Genomic DNA, 19,865 nt, shown 5'->3' with positions numbered 1-19,865 from the left:
GTATATGTGTAGCCCTATAGGTCGATTCCAGGGTGTTAAACCCAAACAGCATCATAATACAATATGAGACCAAAAGAGAAAATAGATGCTGAGAGACAAAGAAGTAATGAAAATACAAAAATACTTTATTGACATATGATAACACATATAAAAAGAATCCATAAACCCACAGTAAAAACACGGATCCTTGACTGATGCATTAGCCAAACCATATATCTGTATATGAACGGTAAATGAGATACATGTACGTCCCTTGATGAATATGACAAATGTGTGTGAACATCTATGAAAGTATAGTCTATTTAAGTAAATAGATCAACTATATGCATATGTGAATGCAAGGTACTGCAGACTAAATAGAAGCACATCCAATAGTCAACAAGATAATTTTAACAATGCTAGGGTTTGTGATCATGATACAATGATCGTAACAACACACATGGCGTTGTGCATACAATGGGATCAAAACATGCAAAAAAATCCAGTAAAGGTAAGTAAAATCACACAGAATAGATAAAGTCTCACATACCCATGGTAAATAAGCAAAGTGAATGCAGCCAAGGTCCACCCCATGTGTGTTGTTACGATCATTGTATCATGATCACTAACCCTAGCATTGTTAAAATTATCTTGTTGACTATTGGATGTGCTTCTATTTAGTCTGCAGTACTTTGCATTCACATATGCATATAGTTGATCTATTTACTTAAATAGACTATACTTTCATAGATGTTCACACACATTTGTCATATTCATCAAGGGACGTACATGTATCTCATTTACCGTTCGTACAAGAGAAAGGTAGGGGAACTAGGCATAACCCTAGTGACCCTGATTATAAAGGAGGTAGTAATGGTGGTTGACACAAGTGAAATCCACCATTATACCTGCCCTTTAACAAAGGGAACATCAACCAATGTTAATGTTGAGAATAGGAGAGAGCAATGCTTGATCAGAGCAAATGCGGCTGACAGTATTTGAAATAGAATAAATTTACAATGCAGGGACTGGTTAGTCAGATCTACATTATATTGATTAGATAGTATTAGTTTAATACTTAGATACTATTGAGCATACAATCGCTTTTGCCAATACTTGTGTCTTGCAATTATGTTCTATTAATACCAAGAATATTGATTCTCAATATTTAGTTTTTGTTTATTTTAATTTTAATTTTTATGGTTTATAAATATATAGAATTTTTTATTTTTATATCTTTTTATTTTGTTAAAAATAGGACTGCTTAATCCATAAAGTTATAGCAAGGCCTACAGCTAGGTTTAACTGCCAGCTTTTGCACTTGAAATTCTTTTCAATTTATTATTGTATATTATACTGATCTAACAAATTTTATGGGTATTTTTATGTAATTTTTAATTTATTTTATGTTATCTTACCATTATAACATGAATTAATAAATAGTAAACATATGGAGTGATGAAGTGTTGTCAACCCCATCCGAATGTGGTAACCATAAGCACTTGTAAAGATAAGAAGGGATGTTGGCTACCTCAATATTAGGCATGTTAGTTCACCGAGTCTTGTTGTACCGAATGAAACAGTAGACACTCAATGACCATGCTAGAGGAAGCAATCAAAATTGAATCATTAATTGAGTCCATTTGGACTCACCGAATTCATCCTATAGATCCACTTGCTTTCTTCCCTAAGCAAGTTATTATCAAAATCTCATCCTCTGATGCCTGCGCAAAGGTGACATATGGCCCAGCCAGATAAATCCCTGACGTTTGAATTATGTCTCAGTTTGAAATGTCTGGCAACTGGGGTGGGTTGGAAGGGCTTGTTCTTTCTCACTGCTTCTTTTTCCATCTTGTCGCAGTTTTTGATACCATTGATGTGTTCACGGAGCCTTACTTTTAACTCTCTCTTTGTTTTTCCAATGTAAAATTGATCACACTTACATTGTAAGATGTAAAGGACACCTTTTGTGGAGCAGGAAATATGCGCTTTAATATTGTGGTATTTCCCTGTGCTGTCTGTTAATCCCTTCTTTTTAATAAGGACTTGACCGGCCGTGCACATCCCACACAGAAAGAATCCGTGATATTTCTGAGTTTTCTTGTTGATAGGATCTCTAGAAAAATGTGTTGGCCAACTGTGTTGCTCTTCCTATAGCCAATGGAGGCTGTAGGGCCTAAGTATTACTTTAGGTCATGATCAAGCATTAATATCTTCCAATGTGTGTTGATTATTTTGTTCATCTCATCCCACTTCTCATGTAGAGTTGTGATGAATCTAATCTTATTCTGATCATTTCCTAGCACTTCTTTTTCTTAAGTTACTAACAGTAGAGTCCGGTCAGTACGTAATGCTTGATTGTATGCGTATTTAATCTGTTGTCCGGAATAGTTCCGTTCTTTTAAGCGATTTTTTTTTTAGATCTTTGGCACCCAATTTGAATTTTGCAAAAGTTGAGCAGTTCCTTCTCAGCCTTAAGAACTCCCCTTTCGGGATCCCTTTTTTTTTTTTAATAAACAGATTTTTATTAATCCAGTATACATCTAATCATTACATACAGCAATTAAACATTGCAAACAAAGCATTGGGATAAGGATCACATTTAAAAAAAAAAAAAAAAAAAAAAAGGAAACATACAAACATACAAACAAAACTCCCGATCCAGACACGACAAATTGACCACATATTTGACTAAGGTAATCATAAGAGTATGTCGGAGTAAGTAGAGACAGTCCTTTGATCCCATAAGGAAGTACGAGCGTAGGACCCTTGAATAGAGGCTAAAGCGTGTTCCATAACACAATTATTGTTAACATATAAAATCACTTCACTCATACTAGGCACTTTTGTAGATTTCCAGTATTTTGCAATCAATATTTTTGCACACAGCAATACATGAAAAAGTAAGTTTCTCACATCCGGAGAGAAATCCACCAATCCCACATGCAGTAGGGCTAGAGCAGGGCGAGCTGAATGTCAACCCCTAAAAGAGATTGTAAGAAATGTTCTACTTTCTGCCAAAAGCTGGACAATACTGTACACTCCCAGAAAATATGGAGGATGGTACCCTTAGAAGTGAGGCACCTCCAGCACCTATCTGATGATGTTGGATATATTCGCGACAAACGACTAGGAGTGTAATACCACCTATACATTATTTTCCTAGACGCTTCCAAATGTGTAGCGCACTTAGAGAGAGAGCTAGCTAGATTGAAAGTGGCTTCCCAATCCTGCGTACTTATAGGGATTCCCAGATCTCTCTCCCAATGCCCCAGACAAGGAAATTCCTCCCGAAGCAAACCCTCACACAATACCTTATAAATTTTTGATATCCCTTTGCATGTTTTATCCAGATTAGTGAATGACAATTCAAAAGGCGTTTTAAGGGAATCAATCAGAGGCGGCAATGTACTCAACAAGTGACGTATTCTAAGGAATTTATAGAAGTCCCTACGGGGTATGTTGTACTTCATATATTTTGGAAGTAGGGAGAAAGGAAAAGAGTTGTGGTTCCTATTGAAAATTGAAAAAAATAATAAATTTTATTAATATATTTAATTTAAAATATTCCTAAAATGTTTATTTCTCAATGTAGGTCAATTATTCAGCAGTGCAGAGGACCCCTTGTTCTGCACTTAAAGAACAGAATTTGTCTTTTATGCTACTATCATACAACAATATAGTTAGACTTGGTTAATAGCTGAGGTAAGTATAAATTCGATCCCATAGGCATATTGTATGCTCTGTGTGAATCAGTGTTAGCTGTCAATCATTAAACATTGTATCAGTTTTGTATGCACTGACATTTGTAATGTTTTCTATTTGTAAATAGACTTTGTATCAATTCAATTGCTGTGCAACACGTACTTTATCTATTTCTTTTGTGCTTTTTGTTCTTTTGTTCTTCGGGCCCTTAAATTTATTCTCACTCGGAACTACTTTTTATTCGATGGTCGTTTCTACTTACAAACTCGCGGAACGGCAATGGGAGCAGCAGTTGCTCCTACCTTTGCTAACATTTATCTGGGTTGGTGGGAAGAAATGATAGTCTTTGATGACAGAATGCAATATTTTTCCAATCATGTCAGTCTGTGGCGGCGTTTTATAGACGATATTTTGGTAGTTTGGAGCGATACTGTCTCCAACCTTCAAGAATTCATACAACAACTCAATGACAATGACCTAAATCTTAAATTAACTTTGGATTTTAGCTATAGTTCAATACCATTCCTGGATATTAACATATACAAAGACGACAACGGAGATTTAAACACTGATCTATACAGGAAAGAAACTGCCACTAACAGTCTATTAGATGCTGAGAGTGCACACTCTCCCAGCACTATCAGGGGAATTCCCAAAGGAGAATTTCTGCGTCTGAGACGCAATTGCTCAACATTTGAAATTTTCAAAAAAAGAGCTGCAGAATTAAAATCAAGACTACAAACTAGGAATTACTCCAATAGAAGCATAAAAGAAGGCTACAATATAGCATTACGAACAAATAGAACTGATCTTCTCACTCCAAAGAAAAAATATCTTGAATTTCCACGCCAACCGAGATTCATTACTGATTATCATGAAGATTGGAATCAAATGCTAGCTATTTTAAACAAACATTGGCATGTTTTAAAAACTGATATAGATCTGGAAAAAATTCTGGGACAAAGAATTCCCACAGGTTATCGCAAGAGTAAAAGTATCTCCGATATACTAGTCTCAAGTCACTTCTCCCGAACAAATAATCAACCAAAAATTTTAGCGCCTGGATTCCATCCTTGTAAGCTATGCAGGGCATGCAAAATTCTGAAAAGTACAAAGACCTTTTTAGATGGGTCAGGAAAAAGTCATACAATAAAGGAACACATCAGATGTTCATCAACAGGTGTCATCTACTGCCTCGAGTGCCCTTGCGGCCTTAGATATGTAGGAAAGACAAAAAGAGAACTAAGGATTAGAATTAGAGAGCATATTAATTCTATCCTAAATTATGAAAAAAATAAACTTGATAGTCAGGCGCAAAACAAACCTTTCACCCCAACCCCAATTGCTAGACACTATAAGCAATACCATAATCTAGATTGGACAAACCTCAAAGGATGGGCAATTTGCCAACTGAAAATGGGCATAAGAGGAGGTAATTTGGATGAGGCCCTCTTAAAAAGAGAAAGCCAGTGGATTTTTCAAATGAACTCTGTTAATCCAAATGGCTTAAATGAGAGCTTTAATTTTGGTTGCTTTTTGTGAACCAGAAATATTATTGATAAACTTTTTCAAAAAACATTTTTAAAAATTAAGAAAGATCTTTGATAAAAAAAAAATAATAAATAAATAAATAAATAAATATATATAAATAAAAAATTAACCTCCACTGAGAATTCATTGCAAGTACATAAAAGAGATCCTTTAGCAAATCAATATACTAAATAATTCATATTCTTATTTTCCTTTCTTTTGTTGTAAAAAACAAAAATTGGCCAAGTACCATTTATTATGTCATCTCAATACATGGAAGATGAAAGGGAGTTAAAATATACATATAATATACATATAAAAAATCATGTACTTTAAACAACAAATATCAATAGATTAAGTACAGCAAACTTCCATAAATTCCATATAAGATATTAGAAATAATTTCTCTTGTCATATCTGACAGATCAATGTACTTATATATATGGAAAATGACTTGATAAGAATCTATTCTAGATCAAATTGATATCCATATATAATTAGGAAATTTACAATCTAAATAGATATATATATATATATAAAAAAATATAAAAACGAAGAGCAATGGTTAACCATATAAAAACACCATTCAAAAATGACTTTTCTCTGCTTTAGAGATAATTTTGAGCCTCGGGACAGATACTAGAAATTGATCTACCTGTCACTTACACACCTCCATAATTAAAACAATCCCATTGGCTCCCTTGACTGTCAATCAATACACATGATATTTAAGGGCGCCAGAATCGGCGGGTCACACCCCAAGAGGAAGCCGGAATGCCGGCGAAACGCGCGTCGGGTGTCCAGTCATATTAATGAACTCAATGTATAAGGTCTTAGCCTAATTCAATGCTGCTACCAACAACAATTTAAGAACTATAAGTCTGCAAAGACTCACTTATAAAAGCACTGCTCCCTGTAGGAGAGCGGGACGTGAATTAAGAATTTTTGAATTTTGACAAGCGCTGCAGGTTGAATCCCTGACAGCGCGTACAAAGACAGCTGACTTGCAGAGCAAGTTAATCAGACCACCAGTAATGCTGCCACTGACAGCCTTTTCTGTAAAAACTGAGATATAAGGAAATAAAGAAGCAAGTAGCTTTCTAAGAAAGCACACTATCAAGCGTAATCCTAACTGAAAATACAATGCTTATAAAACATGAGGATATATAAAAGTGGCCTGGTCAGAACATAGCACGTCGATATATATAAGCAGCCTGTTATATAATTGTAATCTGCTGCTGTTTGCTGCTTTTCACAGAAAACAGACAGCAATTAGTCCATAATAAAAGAGAAACAAGCGGCTAAATTTGCTGCTGATCCCAATACAGAGGATCGTTATTGCAAGCTCTATATAACACACAAGCTAACCAGCTCAAATACCGCATAGTGCCACTGTGAATAGCCTCTTACAAATTCAAGGAGGGAACTAAATTAGAGCACACTACAATCATAGCATTCTCTATAGTGCTCACTCATACAAGCTACCGCACTGTTACTACTTCTGTCAGAGGAAGCCAGCGTGTTATAACAAAATGTGGACTGCTGAAAAATTGTATGATAGACAACAATACCTTTAAAATAAATAATAAAAATTAAAATTCAATACCAACATTGACTGTTGCAAATTATCCTAAAAATACGAATCAACAGCTAACACTGATATATGCAACAAATTGCAATCTGCTGCTGTTTGCTGGTTTACAAAAAGCAGACAGCAATAGCAGGTTTATAACAATCAGTGCAAAGCACAAAAGAAATAGATAAAGTATGTGTTGCACAGCAATTGAATTGATACAAAGTCTATTTACAAATAGAAAACATTACAAATGTCAGTGCATACAAAACTGATACAATGTTTAATGATTGACAGCTAACACTGATTCACACAGAGCATACAATATGCCTATGGGATCGAATTTATACTTACCTCAGCTATTAACCAAGTCTAACTATATTGTTGTATGATAGTAGCATAAAAGACAAATTCTGTTCTTTAAAGGGATGGTGTTGCCAGAAAAACATGTTTTTTAAAAAAAAATTAAACATTTAGTGTGTGGGTGATTAAACATTGTTCAAATTTTTTATTTTTTTTTGGCACGAGCCAGGAAATATTATAAATTATTTCTAATTTATAATACTACCCATTTTTGGTCACTAGATGGGGCTGTTCCCAAAATTGCAGCATTGCAACATTGGGTTAAAAGCCCTCGCTCTAGTGAGCTCTCAGCATCCCCCCCTCCTTTATCCTGGCTAGTGCCGGGATAAACGAGGGGTTTGAAAGGTTTAACCTCCTACACTGTGTGTCGCCATTTTTTGAGGTAACCCACAGTGTAGTAGGTTTACATACAGTAGTAAACACACACAAACACTAACATACATTGAAATCTCTTACCTGCTCCTGCCGCCGCGGCTCCCTCCGGCCCGTCCGCTCCGTTTGCTGCCGCTGTTCCATGTGCACAAGTCCGGAAGCCGCGACCGGAAGTAGTAATATTACTGTCCGGCCGCGACTTCCGGTCCACAGGAAAATGGCGCCGGACGGCGCCAATTTCGAATAGGACTGTGTGGGAGCGGCGCATGCGCAGTTCCCACACAGACGCCGTACACGGCAGTCAATGGGACGGGAGCCGTTCGCAGTCCCTATGGGACTGTGGCTGCCGTATTCCATGTCTGTGTGTGTCGTTAATCGACACACACAGAAATGGAACAAAAAATGGCAGCCCCCATAGGGAAGAAAAAGTGTAAAAATAAGAAACAGTAAAACACAAACACACAAATGAATATAAACGTTTTTATTAAAGCACTAACATCTTTAACATATAAAAAAATTATTTGCGATGACACTGTTCCTTTAAGTGCAGAACAAGGGGTCCTCTGCACTGCTGAATAATTGACCTACATTGAGAAATAAACATTTTAGGAATATTTTAAATTAAATATATTAATAACATTTATTATTTTTTTCAATTTTCAATAGGAACCACAACTCTTTTCCTTTCTCCCTACTTCCAAAATATATTAATTACATTATTTGGTGGTGTACACCTTGTGGTTCCCCATAACTCACTTTGTATATATAAATAAGTGAGGGTATCAGCAAAATCTATATTTTGTACTTCAGACATATATCATTAAATGCCATGAGATGAGTTCGCTCCATAATGTCAGAAATACACTCAATGCCGGACAACAGCCAGAAGCGGAAGCAGTCGAAGAGGAAGATCAGAAAATCTCACCGGGATTATAGGGTGAATAACAGTATATTTTTTCCAGACCTGGAGCCCTGCATCAATCGTTAAAAAAGAAGATTTAGATATTTTAGCACCAGTCGACAATAGCCACATGCGCGCTTCTACAGAAGATCCATCAAGTAATTCCTTTTCCATAGAAATCCAATGTTTCATAGGAACTTTAGTCTTCCACATTCTGGCTTGATCCAAAATTGCTGCATAATAATAATGAGCCAAGTTCAGGAGACCCAAACCCCCTTTAATAATTGGCTGGTATAATACCTCCGCAGCTACTCTAGGGCGGGAGTTTTTCCATATATATTTGTTAATTATACCTTGGAGTCTTTTAAGATAAGATACCGATAGCAGAAAAGGTAAATTTCTAAATAGATATAGTATTTTTGGGAGGATCATCATCTTAACCGCAGAGATTCTCCCTACCCATGATGCCTCATACTTCATGTACTTGGATAAGTCTGCTTCTATCGCAGATACCAATGGTATATAATTATATTTATATAAAAGAGAGGTGGGGTAGGTAAGTTGTATTCCTAAGTATGAGAAAGAGTGCTCAACCCAAACAAATGGAAATTTCTTCCGGAGAGAGTCCAAAAGAAGACAAGAAATATTCATACTCAAAACCATAGACTTGGTAACATTAAGCTTATAATACGAAACTGCACTAAAAGCCTCCAATATCTTAGTGACCTCTAATAGAGATGTCTCAGGGTCAGATATAGGAATGAGCACATCATCCGCAAATAAGCCAATTTTATGAGATATATCCCCCACCGTTATCCCACTAATAGCAACAGATGACCTAATGGAAGTAGCCAACGGCTCCATCACCAAGGTAAAGATGAGTGGAGATAAAGGACACCCTTGTTGAGTCCCATTGGTTATGTTAAAAAAATTTAATGTACATCCAAAAGGTAAATACCAATGCAGAGGGAGAAGAATATAGGGCCATTATACAGGGTGGGCCATTTATACAGATACACCTAAATAAAATGGGAATGGTTGGTGATATTAACTTCCTGTTTGTGGCACATTAGTATATGGGAGGGGGGAAACTTTTCAAGCTGGGTGTTGACCATGGTGGCCATTTTGAAGTCGGCCATTTTGTATCCAACTTTAGTTTTTTCAATGGGAAGAGGGTCATGTGGCACATCAAACTTATCGAGAATTTCACAAGTAAAACAATGATGTGCTTGGTTTTAACGTTACTTTATTCTTTCATGAGTTATGTACAAGTTTCTGACCACTTATAAAATGTGTTCAAAGTGCTGCCCATTGTGTTGGATTGTCAATGCAACCCTCTTCTCCCACTCTTCACACACTGATAGCACGTGTGTAAGACGGCAACTTATACACTAAGTGACGCAGTTCATGACACGATTGGCCTGCCAGGTGGTTGCTCAACACTCTTATGTACCTTAGGCAACATATAGAACATATAGAACGTTGCTACCCTGGGGTGTCTCACTGAGTGATTCCTCTTAGATTTTCATATTCTTTCTGGAATTGTTCTGTTGAGTCACCCCACAGTTATTTGTAAGAATCCCTATTGTGCAGTTGTCTTCTCGCCTCCTTGATGTACATATCCTTCGGCCAGATGACCACGTTGCCCCCTTTATCGGACTGCTTAAAGAGGCTCTGTCACCAGATTTTGTAACCCCTATCTGCTATTGCAGCAGATCGGCGCTGCAATGTAGATTACAGTAACGTTTTTATTTTTAAAAAACGAGCATTTTTGGCCAAGTTATGACCATTTTTGTATTTATGCAAATGAGGCTTGCTAAAGTCCAACTGGGCGTGTTTAAAGTAAAAGTCCAACTGGGCGTGTATTATGTGTATTACATCTGAGCGTGTTTACACCTTTTACTAGCTGGGCGTTCTGACGAGAAGTATCATCCACTTCTCTTCAGAACGCCCAGCTTCTGGCAGTGCACAGACACAGCGTGTTCTCGAGAGATCACGCTGTGTCGTCACTCACTTCCTGCCCCAGGTCCTGCATCGTGTCGGACAAGCGAGGACACATCGGCACCAGAGGCTACAGTTGATTCTGCAGCAGGATCGGCGTTTGCAGGTAAGTCGATGTAGCTACTTACCTGCAAACGCTGATGCTGCTGCAGAATCAACTGTAGCCTCTGGTGCCGATGTGGCCGACACGATGCAGGACCTGGGGCAGGAAGTGAGTGACGTCACAGCGTGATCTCTCGAGAACACGCTGTGTGTCTGCACTGCCAGAAGCTGGGTGTTAACGAACAGAAGTGGATGATGCTGATTCGTCAGCATCATACACTCCCATTCCTAACGCCCAGCTAGTAAAAGAAGTAAAAACGCCCCGATGTACACACATAATACACGCCCAGTTGTACTTTAGCAAGCCTCATTTGCATAAATACAAAAATGGTCATAACTTGGCCAAAAATGCTTGTTTTTTTAAAATAAAAACGTTACTGTAATCTACATTGCAGCGCCTATCTGCTGCAATAGCAGATAGGGGTTGCAAAATCTGGTGACAGAGCCTCTTTAAAGAGGCTCTGTCACCAGATTACAAGTGCCCTATCTCCTACATAATCTGATCGGCGCTGTAATCGAGATAACAGATGGAGAAACTATCATTTTTGAGCAAGTTATGAGCTAGTTTAGATTTATGCTAATGAGTTTCTCAATGGACAACTGGTCAGTGTATGACGCTGACCAATCTGTGACCAACCAGTGTCATACACTTCTCATTGTTCCAGCCCAGCTTCTTTCACTGCACAATCACACTGTAACAATGGGCTGGAACAATGAGAAGTGTATGACACTGATTGTTCACCGTCATACACTCCTCTGTACAACACCCAGTTGGCAAAAAGTAAAAACACACCCAGTTGTCCATTGAGAAACTCATTAGCATAAATCTAAACTAGCTCATAACTTGCTCAAAAATTTATTATTTATTTCCGTTACTTATATAGCGCCAACATATTATGCAGCGCTGTACAGATGTCCTCTTTTACTGTCCCCATTGGGGCTCACAATCTAAATTCCCTATTTGTTTGTTTTTGGGAAAAATGATCGTTTTTCAAAATAAAAGCCACTGCTGTTATCTACATTACAGTGTCATATTATGTAGGAGATAGTCAAGTTATAATCTGTTGACAGAGCCTCTTTAAAGACAACATCCATCCAGGTTTTAAATTCCTCTAGGGCAGTGTGCTCATCTGCCGTAATATTTGACTGGAAGATGTTTCACTCAATTTATTGTCACGTGACACTAACTCCACAAATGTTTTAACTTGTGGGCAAAGATCCAAGTGGGGCATGTTTTTGGACATGGGTTTTAGTTTATTCTGCATGACCGTAACTACATCAGTCTCTGTTTTAGTACAAATATTGTCCTCTTGTTTCAAGATTCTCACTCAATAAGTCCTCAAGGGCTTTGATGGTTTCAAGTTCATGTCTGACAAACTCCACTGATCTCTCGTTATCCATTCTATCGCTTTATTTAAAAAAAAAAATTGTAAATTAATTTGCGGCCAAATAAATTAATGTACTTGATGACCTCAAATTTATTAAGTCTTGGGGTCAGACAGAAATTAAAGCCCCTTTTTAAAGCGTAACTAAACGTTCGATCAACTCTTTATTTTCTAGCAACATGTGTAATATAAATATATTTTATAATATAAATATATTTTATAATATACTTTATTAATGAATTTGGGCTCCTTTTTGTGTTATATGTGTTTTAAATGGCCACTCTTGACACTTTTCTACCACGTTTTATTTCTTGTAATTCTCCTGTTGCTAGCAGAAATCCGTACACCGTTTGAATGTATCAGTGTACGGATTCTGCTGGCTATGCGTGCGGGTGGGTGGTGGCCCCATCCTGACGTCAGATGTGAACGCCCCCATCGTGATGTCAGGAAGGTCTCTCTGCCTCTATACTCTATACCCTACACAGTTCTCTAGCAGCAGAGAGGATGGAAGAGACTGTGAGCACTGGTCTCTGTGCCTGTATGATTCTCCTCCTTCCCTCCGGCAAAAAGAGTCTCAGGACACTGTAATCTGAGCTGCTAATTAGCATCAGATAAGACTAGGACTGCTCCGTCACCCCCAAGCACCTTGCCGTTCTGTCTTATCTTCCCTGCACGTGCCAGGGAAAGTGAAAAGAAAAACTCTGATTGCTTTCTTCTGGAGTGTGCAGAGATATTTCCATCTCTATATATAATGTGTTGTGCTGTGCATAGCTCAGTGCTCGCTCACAGTATTGTAGTTATACCTCAGCGTTCACTGCCCATGAAAGATACAGACAAATCGTAACATCACACACAGTAAGACACGCCCCTAGCAACTGCCAGAATCAGGAAGTGTGAGAAAATAGATGTGGACGGTTTCACAAGAAAAAGAGCTGCAAAAAAGGTACTTTGAAGTGAAAAAAAATGCTAGGAGTAATGTATTCACATAGAGGGACATAATAGCACTTTAAATATATATTTTTTTGCGAAAGTTTAGCTAGGCTTTAAGACCTTTGTCAGTGCATTTGTGAGAACATGATGGGATGAATGGAGTATGTGCATGCTATTACATATTAGTGAAGATTCACTCATCTTCTCCTCTTCCCCCTGAAGGGTCTCCTTCCCCTTTCTTGTCCTCTGTACCCCCATCTCAGTCTGTCTCTTAAAAATACAGACTGTGTTTAGTAGGAGTGCTGATTTTGAGGAAATTGACCAGTTTGTCCAGTTTTGGGGATCTGTTGGCACTTGCCCCAGAAGCATCCAACTCCCCCTCAAATTCTGAGGAGTCGATGACATACGATTCACTCGCTTCCTGAACGTGTCTAGGGGTTAAGTGATTGATATTTTTCAAAAAGGTCTTATCGAAGACCTCAGCAAGGAGAATCAAAATCCTTAAAGAAAAGCTAAGTGAAAAGCATGTTCCATGACGTAGAGTAACTCCTGTCGGCTATAATTCCTCACGGCATGGGAGAACACGATACCTCAGGAGTGGAAAAATCAGAGTCCATGACGTTCCAGCCAGGCAAGGACTTCATCCGGTTTGTTGAGAAATATTTCAGAGACATTGTGCACCAATCTGAGCATTGCGGGGTATACCATAAAATGAATTGTTTCTCCCTCAGACATTTCTTGGCCTCCGTATATCGATGCCTCTGTGTTTGCGGGAAATACTCTCTCGTCTTGGTTAGTGTGTTTTAGAGGCCCTTTTCCTTGCTAGCTCCAGCAATTTGCCTTAGTCTTTGACGTTTAGAAACTTGGCATTGAAAGGGCGTGGCGGCGCTCCAGGTGGAGAAGCTCTAGTCGGAATCTGATGTGCGCGTTGCATGCAGAATATAGGAGAGAAAGCAGGATCTCCAAATGATGACTTGAGCCAATTTTCTAAGAATGCAGCAGGGTCAGCTTTTTCCACACCTTCAGGCAGGCCGATGAAGCGGACGTTACACCGTCACAAAAAGTTCTCCAGATAATCAATTTTTGTCCGCCATGTGGATTACTGCATCTCCAAAGACCCTCGATTTCAGGGGGGTCACCACGTCTTCCAAGTCAGAAATATGCCTCTCAGACTCAGTAGCTTTGACGTAACGTGTGTACATCCGCTCTAAGAAGACCAAAGTCTGCCGGAAAGGCATCAATTTTCTCTGAGTACTGTACCAGACTCCGTAATACGTGAGTACCGTACGAGACGTCCAACATGGACGGTTCAGTAGGGGAGTCAACAGGAGTGGAAGGAGAGGCAGAGGCCGTGCAGCATGGGGTCCAGCTGCCGTGCCAGCGGATTTATCCATTTTATCTGTAATTTTAGACTGCTTGGAGTGAGTCATTATGGGAGACTCCCAGGTAGGAGAATTGTGTAAAAGTGGACGGTTACCTCAGATTAGTGCAGTCAAATATCGTTTATCAGAGTATCATAGACATGGGGAAGATCCTCCATGAGTCTCACATCATCCAGCTCACATCCGTGTTACGTAGGGAGGGACAGTAGGGAGGTCGCAACGTACCCACAACGGCAACAAGCTGGTAAAGTCACTCACCTCTCCCATGTGCAAGAAGGCGGCCACGTCTTCAGATGCCGTTGTGCAGACTATAGCCTGTCCTTTGTCCCTTCTGTGTAGCAGGGTGTCAGGGCAGCAAGGCTTATAAGAATGTCCCAGGACGCAGGATATTAGCATCCCGTAGTTCTGGTCTGGCCGGAAGTAGCCACCGTCCTGCTTCCTGACAAAATTTAGGCTGGGGATCCGGCCCCAACACTAGGCCCAAAATTTTGTTGCAACACAATTGGGCCAAAATCGGCTTAAAACGTCCCCCTCAACAGCGGTGGTATAGTGGGATGACCCACAAAGCCGCAGGGAGCCACAGGAGAATGGAGACGGAAGTGAAACGTTGCCTATGGAGCTGTTCAGAACACGTCCGTTTCTGTCTTCGTCCAGGCCACGACGCCTATTTTAGTTATTGTTACGAAGAGCATCCCTAATATTGACAATCACTAGCATTGTTAGAATTTACCAGATCCAACAGAGCATCACGTCGTCGGCTCTTCCACAAACTGGCCAATAAAATTGCAGCAACTTGAGGAATTTTCTCCTCTTTGCAGTTAAAGCAAAACCATGACCTTAACCAATATCTTGGTAGTTAAAATCTCCCATTACTACTGCTGTACAAGCCTTTGGAGCCATTTACATATGTGTTCGAATAGCTGACCTCTCCCCTCAATTAAGTTGGGGGACCCTACAGGTTACACAAAAAAGGATTTTCTTCCCATTAAGCTCTACCTACAATATCATAGCATATATTGCTTCGGAAGTCTAAGATACGCTCTCCTGCTCTCAGATCATTAGCAGTGTCTTAGACTAATGAAGTACACTGTGCTTATGGTAGTCGGAGAAACTGGCGGTCATATGACATACATGAAGAGGGGATTGGGAAGAACCGTATCAGCAACATTGAAAAGGAGGGCATCAGGTATGTTAACTATACATTGTGCCCTTACTGTATAGTATCTTTTTTACTGTGAACCGGAGGGTCTTCTTTAAACTTAACTTTTTAGTCATAAAAATATAAAAAAGTATAAAAAAGTATAAAAAAACAAAACAAATTCCCAGCTTACACTCCAGGAATGATGTATGAAATACAATACAAAAAAAAAAGGTTGAAGAGAGATCCATAGATCAGCCTGTGGAGCTGGTTTGGACTTCTGATTTGTAAAATGCAGCAGCCTATGCTTTCAGTGCTGTCAAACAAAAGGTATTTGGACAAAAACATGCCAAAACAGCACACTTTTGGTATATGTCTGCCCCATAGAAGCCAAGAATACTGTACAGAACAGTACTGGAACATCCAACGATCACGAGAACGGAGCACCCGAACACACCGTTCCGTTTTACTGCTCGACCGCAGTGAGGTGTACTTTGAATAAAAGCGGCAGTCAAGCATGCACGTTGACGCTTCATTCAAAGTCTAGGGAAACGACGGAAACAGCTGATTCCGTCAATCCCGTAGACATTGAATGGAGCAGCGGGCGCATACTCGTCTGTCGCTCTATTCAATATCCTCCTCACTGCAGGTTATGCAGTGAGGAGGAACAAGTGGGGGGAGGGGCTTGGCACGGGGGGCCCTAGGTGATAATTGCTGATTCCGGTACAATTCCTCAAAATAAATATTTTAATAAAGTCTTACATTTTTGATACATTCATATCAATATAGGGAAAAATGTTGTAAAAAAATAATAAAGAAAATACAGATGCATAAAGTTGATAAGTACAGATGCTTGCAATGTTTTGAAGGGTGCAATCCAGGTGAAAATACTTGTACTTCTGAACAAGAAGCCGTTGACAATACTACAGCATGTAATGTCCGTGGCTGCGGGCTGTCAGCCCCAATCCCCTCCTGACAGCTGCAGCTACGAGTCGGCAAGCGCTGGCCCCAGGCTCCTCCTCAGGAGATGCCAGCGCTCGCTTCCACTCACCTCAGCCGGATCCCGTAGGGTGCGCGCGCATGCTCATGCCCGCTCACCGGACTTTTGATTAAATTTAAGAGGGGTCCAGCCCCCTGCTTCTATGCCTGAGCGTTGTTGATGTTTCCTAGTTTGTCTATGTGATGGCCTCCTAGTGTGTTCCGGTTTCCTGTACCTGTTCCAGTTCCTTGCATTCCATACCATCCTGGTTGACCACTGTGCTGTGCCAAAGTCGTGTTGTATTCCACGTCTGACCCACTTCACCTCGCCTGACGTCTACCTGCTGCCTAGTCCAAGCCGAGGCTGCCCTGCTGCTGTCTGAGCTGCCACAGGTACCTATACAAACTATAGACATTCACCTGTGCCCTGTTGGCCAGCTGCCTTACCGCCAAGGCGGTACGGCCCAGTGGGTCCACAGACCCTTCGTGACAGCACTACCTTGAGGACAGTGCTGGCTCACAGATTGGTACTTGCATCAACCAGTATCGATCGTGTGAATTAGCGGATGATCCAGTTTGCCTTCTATCACAGCGTCCAGGTTATTTTCATGAAAGCAGCAGCATATAAAAACTTTTTTAACCATTTTTGTGTCCCAGAAAAAAAATGAAAGTCAACACCCACATTCATCAGTGTTACAATTGCTTTTATTAAAAATAACAAAAAGGATAGAAAAAAAAGAAGCAGCAGTAATAAGAAATATTGGTCCAGATTTTGACTGTGCTTTGGAATTAGCTTTTACCTTCAGGAATATTGAACTTTGGATGGGGGAAGACATATGTAATTTCTGGCAAAGACCATTGCAAACTAGTGTTTAGTATTCAATCTCTATAATATCACACAAGTATACACATGAAAGTTTGTATAAACATAAAAAACAGGCACAAATAGAATACATAACCATGACTACCCACATATATCTTTTTAGTTATAGACAAATCTTGATTGCACATAGAAAGCGTGGAAATGAATGTGTATAGTGCAAGGAAACATATGTACATACTGTATGTGTTAGAATAAACATTGGACTCATGACATAAGGCACAATCTATGTGAATGTCGCCTAATACAAGTGCTGACCCTTTACACACCGTAGTCATATTGTAGGCTGAACCAAAATTAATAATCACTTCTAAATAAGAAATATGTAAGAGTAAGACCAGGGCTAGACTACGGCTGTTTTGCAATACTAGTGAGAGGCAAGTTGGATGACTTAAAAGGCAACTCAAGTCACACTGCTTTTTCCCCATTCACTTCTACTGGTGTGCCACTCAAGAAAGAGTGACAACAACACACCTAATTTGACTTAAAGAGGCTCTGTCACCAGATTATCAAATCCCTATTGAATGTGATCGGCGCTGCAATGTAGATAACAGCAAAGTTTTTTTTTTGTTTTTTTTAAAACGATCATTTTTGCCCAAGTTATGAGCAATTTTATATTTAGGCAAATGAGCTTTTCAATGGACAACTGGGCGTGTTTTCTCGTTTTACCAACTGGGCGTGTATTGTGTTTTTACCAACTGGGCGTTGTGAATAGAAGTGTATGACGCTGACGAATCAGCATCATACACTTCTCACGTTCCCACCCAGCTTCTTTCACTGCAGACATACAGCATGACGTCACCCACAGGTCCATCAACATTGTCGTCGGACAAAGAAGATACATCGGCTCCAGGCGTCCAAAAGGTTAATATGCTCGTCTCTAGGGAGTTTGCTATGCTTACCTGCACATACCCTGCACTGTACCCTCTGACGCCTGGAGCTGATGTGTCTTCTCTCTTCCGACACCAAGGTTGAAGGACCTGTGGATGACGTCACGCTGTGTGTCAGCAGAGAAAGAAGCTGGGTGGGAACGATGAGAAGTGTACGATGCTGATTTGTCAGCGTCATACACTACTATGCACAACGCCCAGTTGGTAAAAACGAGAAAACACGCCCAGTTGTCCATTGAAAAGTTCATTTGCATAAATATAAAATTGCTCATAACTTGGGCAAAAATTATCGTTTTTCCAAAAAAAAACAAAAAACGTTGCTGTTATCTACATTGCAGCGTCGATCACATTCAATAGGAGATAGGGATTTGATAATCTGGTGACAGAGCCTCTTTAACCACATGAAATATAGTGAGAATGGAATGATTGTGTCATGTATTGTACTCTTCATATAAAAAAATATACTTTTTCTGTCCAGTTGAAGATTAGGATCCGGATGGATCCTGTATTCTTTGTAACAGTAGTTAAAGGCTATAGCATCCCGGTTTAAAAGCTACCTTTTTAGTTGAAAAAAAAAAAAAAAAAGTACCTTGCAACAGGATGTGAACAGAGGCTAAGTTCCACCTCCAGGTCAAGCTAGGCATAAAAATCAATTGCATTTTTTGAGCAACAAAAACACAGAACGTGTCAATAGTGGGTTCATGATGGCTGATTTAATAATTGAAAATACATCTGTATTCCAAAAGAGTTTTCCCAACTCCAAACCAGGCTCCGAATGGGGAAAAATATAAAAATAAAAAGAACACCACTAAAATTCCCCACAACGTCTCGTTTACATTTGCAGTGTAATGTTGTGTCGTACTCAACATACAACCGAGGCAGCGAATTGCTGGCAACAGCAGTGACATGCAGTTCATACTGATATCACGACTGCCTTGGTGACATGTTGCGACACATCATCAATCTGAGTGTAAACAAGGCTTAACAAGAGATCGCGGCAGAAAGGAATTCTTGCGGTAGGTTACTTCTTGTTCTTTTACCTATTTTAATCTGTTTTTAGTAATTTAACTCCCTAAACTAAGGGCAAGTCTAGAGGGATTGGGTTTGGATGCACACATCTTCCTACTTCAGAAGTAAGATGTTACAGGTTTGCAAAAAGGAAGTTCAGACCGTTAGTTAAAAAACAGATCATTTTCAATCCTGTTGTTAGTTTTTTTTTACATTTATAAACCAGATTAACGTTCCAGAAACCAAGAGGTTTGTCATTCATAAGTATGAAAAGCCTAGAAATGTCATAGAATCCATATGTATCAATAGGCTGTTTTTTTGTTGTGTTTTTGTTGCAGTACTGTTACGACTCTTAGTGGCACTGATACAACAAAATATGAAGGGGGCCTAAATATTTTAATTCCAACTTAAAGCAAATCCATTGACCATGCTGTCCTATCTGCAGGCTGCATGTTATGGTTTTATAGGAAAAGATTCAATATAATTATTTATTGATTTATATCACTGCTCATTCTGGGTTGGAGTCCAGTGGGAGGTCCTACTCAGAGATTGACAGCTATCCAAGTATGCATGCTTATACAGGGAAGGCGGTCAATCAATGAGTGAGACCAGCTACGGAAGTCGAACCCAATGACAGCAGGGATTGAAATCAATAAATTACCAATTACATGGACTATTTTGCTAATAAACTATAGCAGATAGAGCACCTAAAAAAATGGGAGCCAATTGCAATAAATCAGAAATAACA

General features: G+C 39.4%; 1 protein-coding gene across 2 annotated transcripts in view; it reads right to left on the bottom strand.

The window, feature by feature from the left end:
• Positions 1 to 17,026: 17,026 nt before the first annotated feature.
• ATL3 (atlastin GTPase 3) overlaps positions 17,027 to 19,865 on the bottom strand; it is a 93,077-nt gene continuing 90,238 nt past the window's right edge. For both annotated transcript variants that reach the window (XM_075837214.1, XM_075837213.1), the window contains exon 13: positions 17,027 to 19,865. This exon is cut by the window's right edge and continues 1,874 nt beyond it. The gene's annotated coding sequence lies outside the window, so the exon portion shown is untranslated.

The sequence above is a fragment of the Rhinoderma darwinii genome, chromosome 9 (genome assembly GCF_050947455.1).
Source record: "Rhinoderma darwinii isolate aRhiDar2 chromosome 9, aRhiDar2.hap1, whole genome shotgun sequence".
Classification (NCBI taxonomy): Eukaryota; Metazoa; Chordata; class Amphibia; order Anura; family Rhinodermatidae; genus Rhinoderma; species Rhinoderma darwinii.
This window is presented reverse-complemented; position numbering and strand designations above follow the sequence as displayed.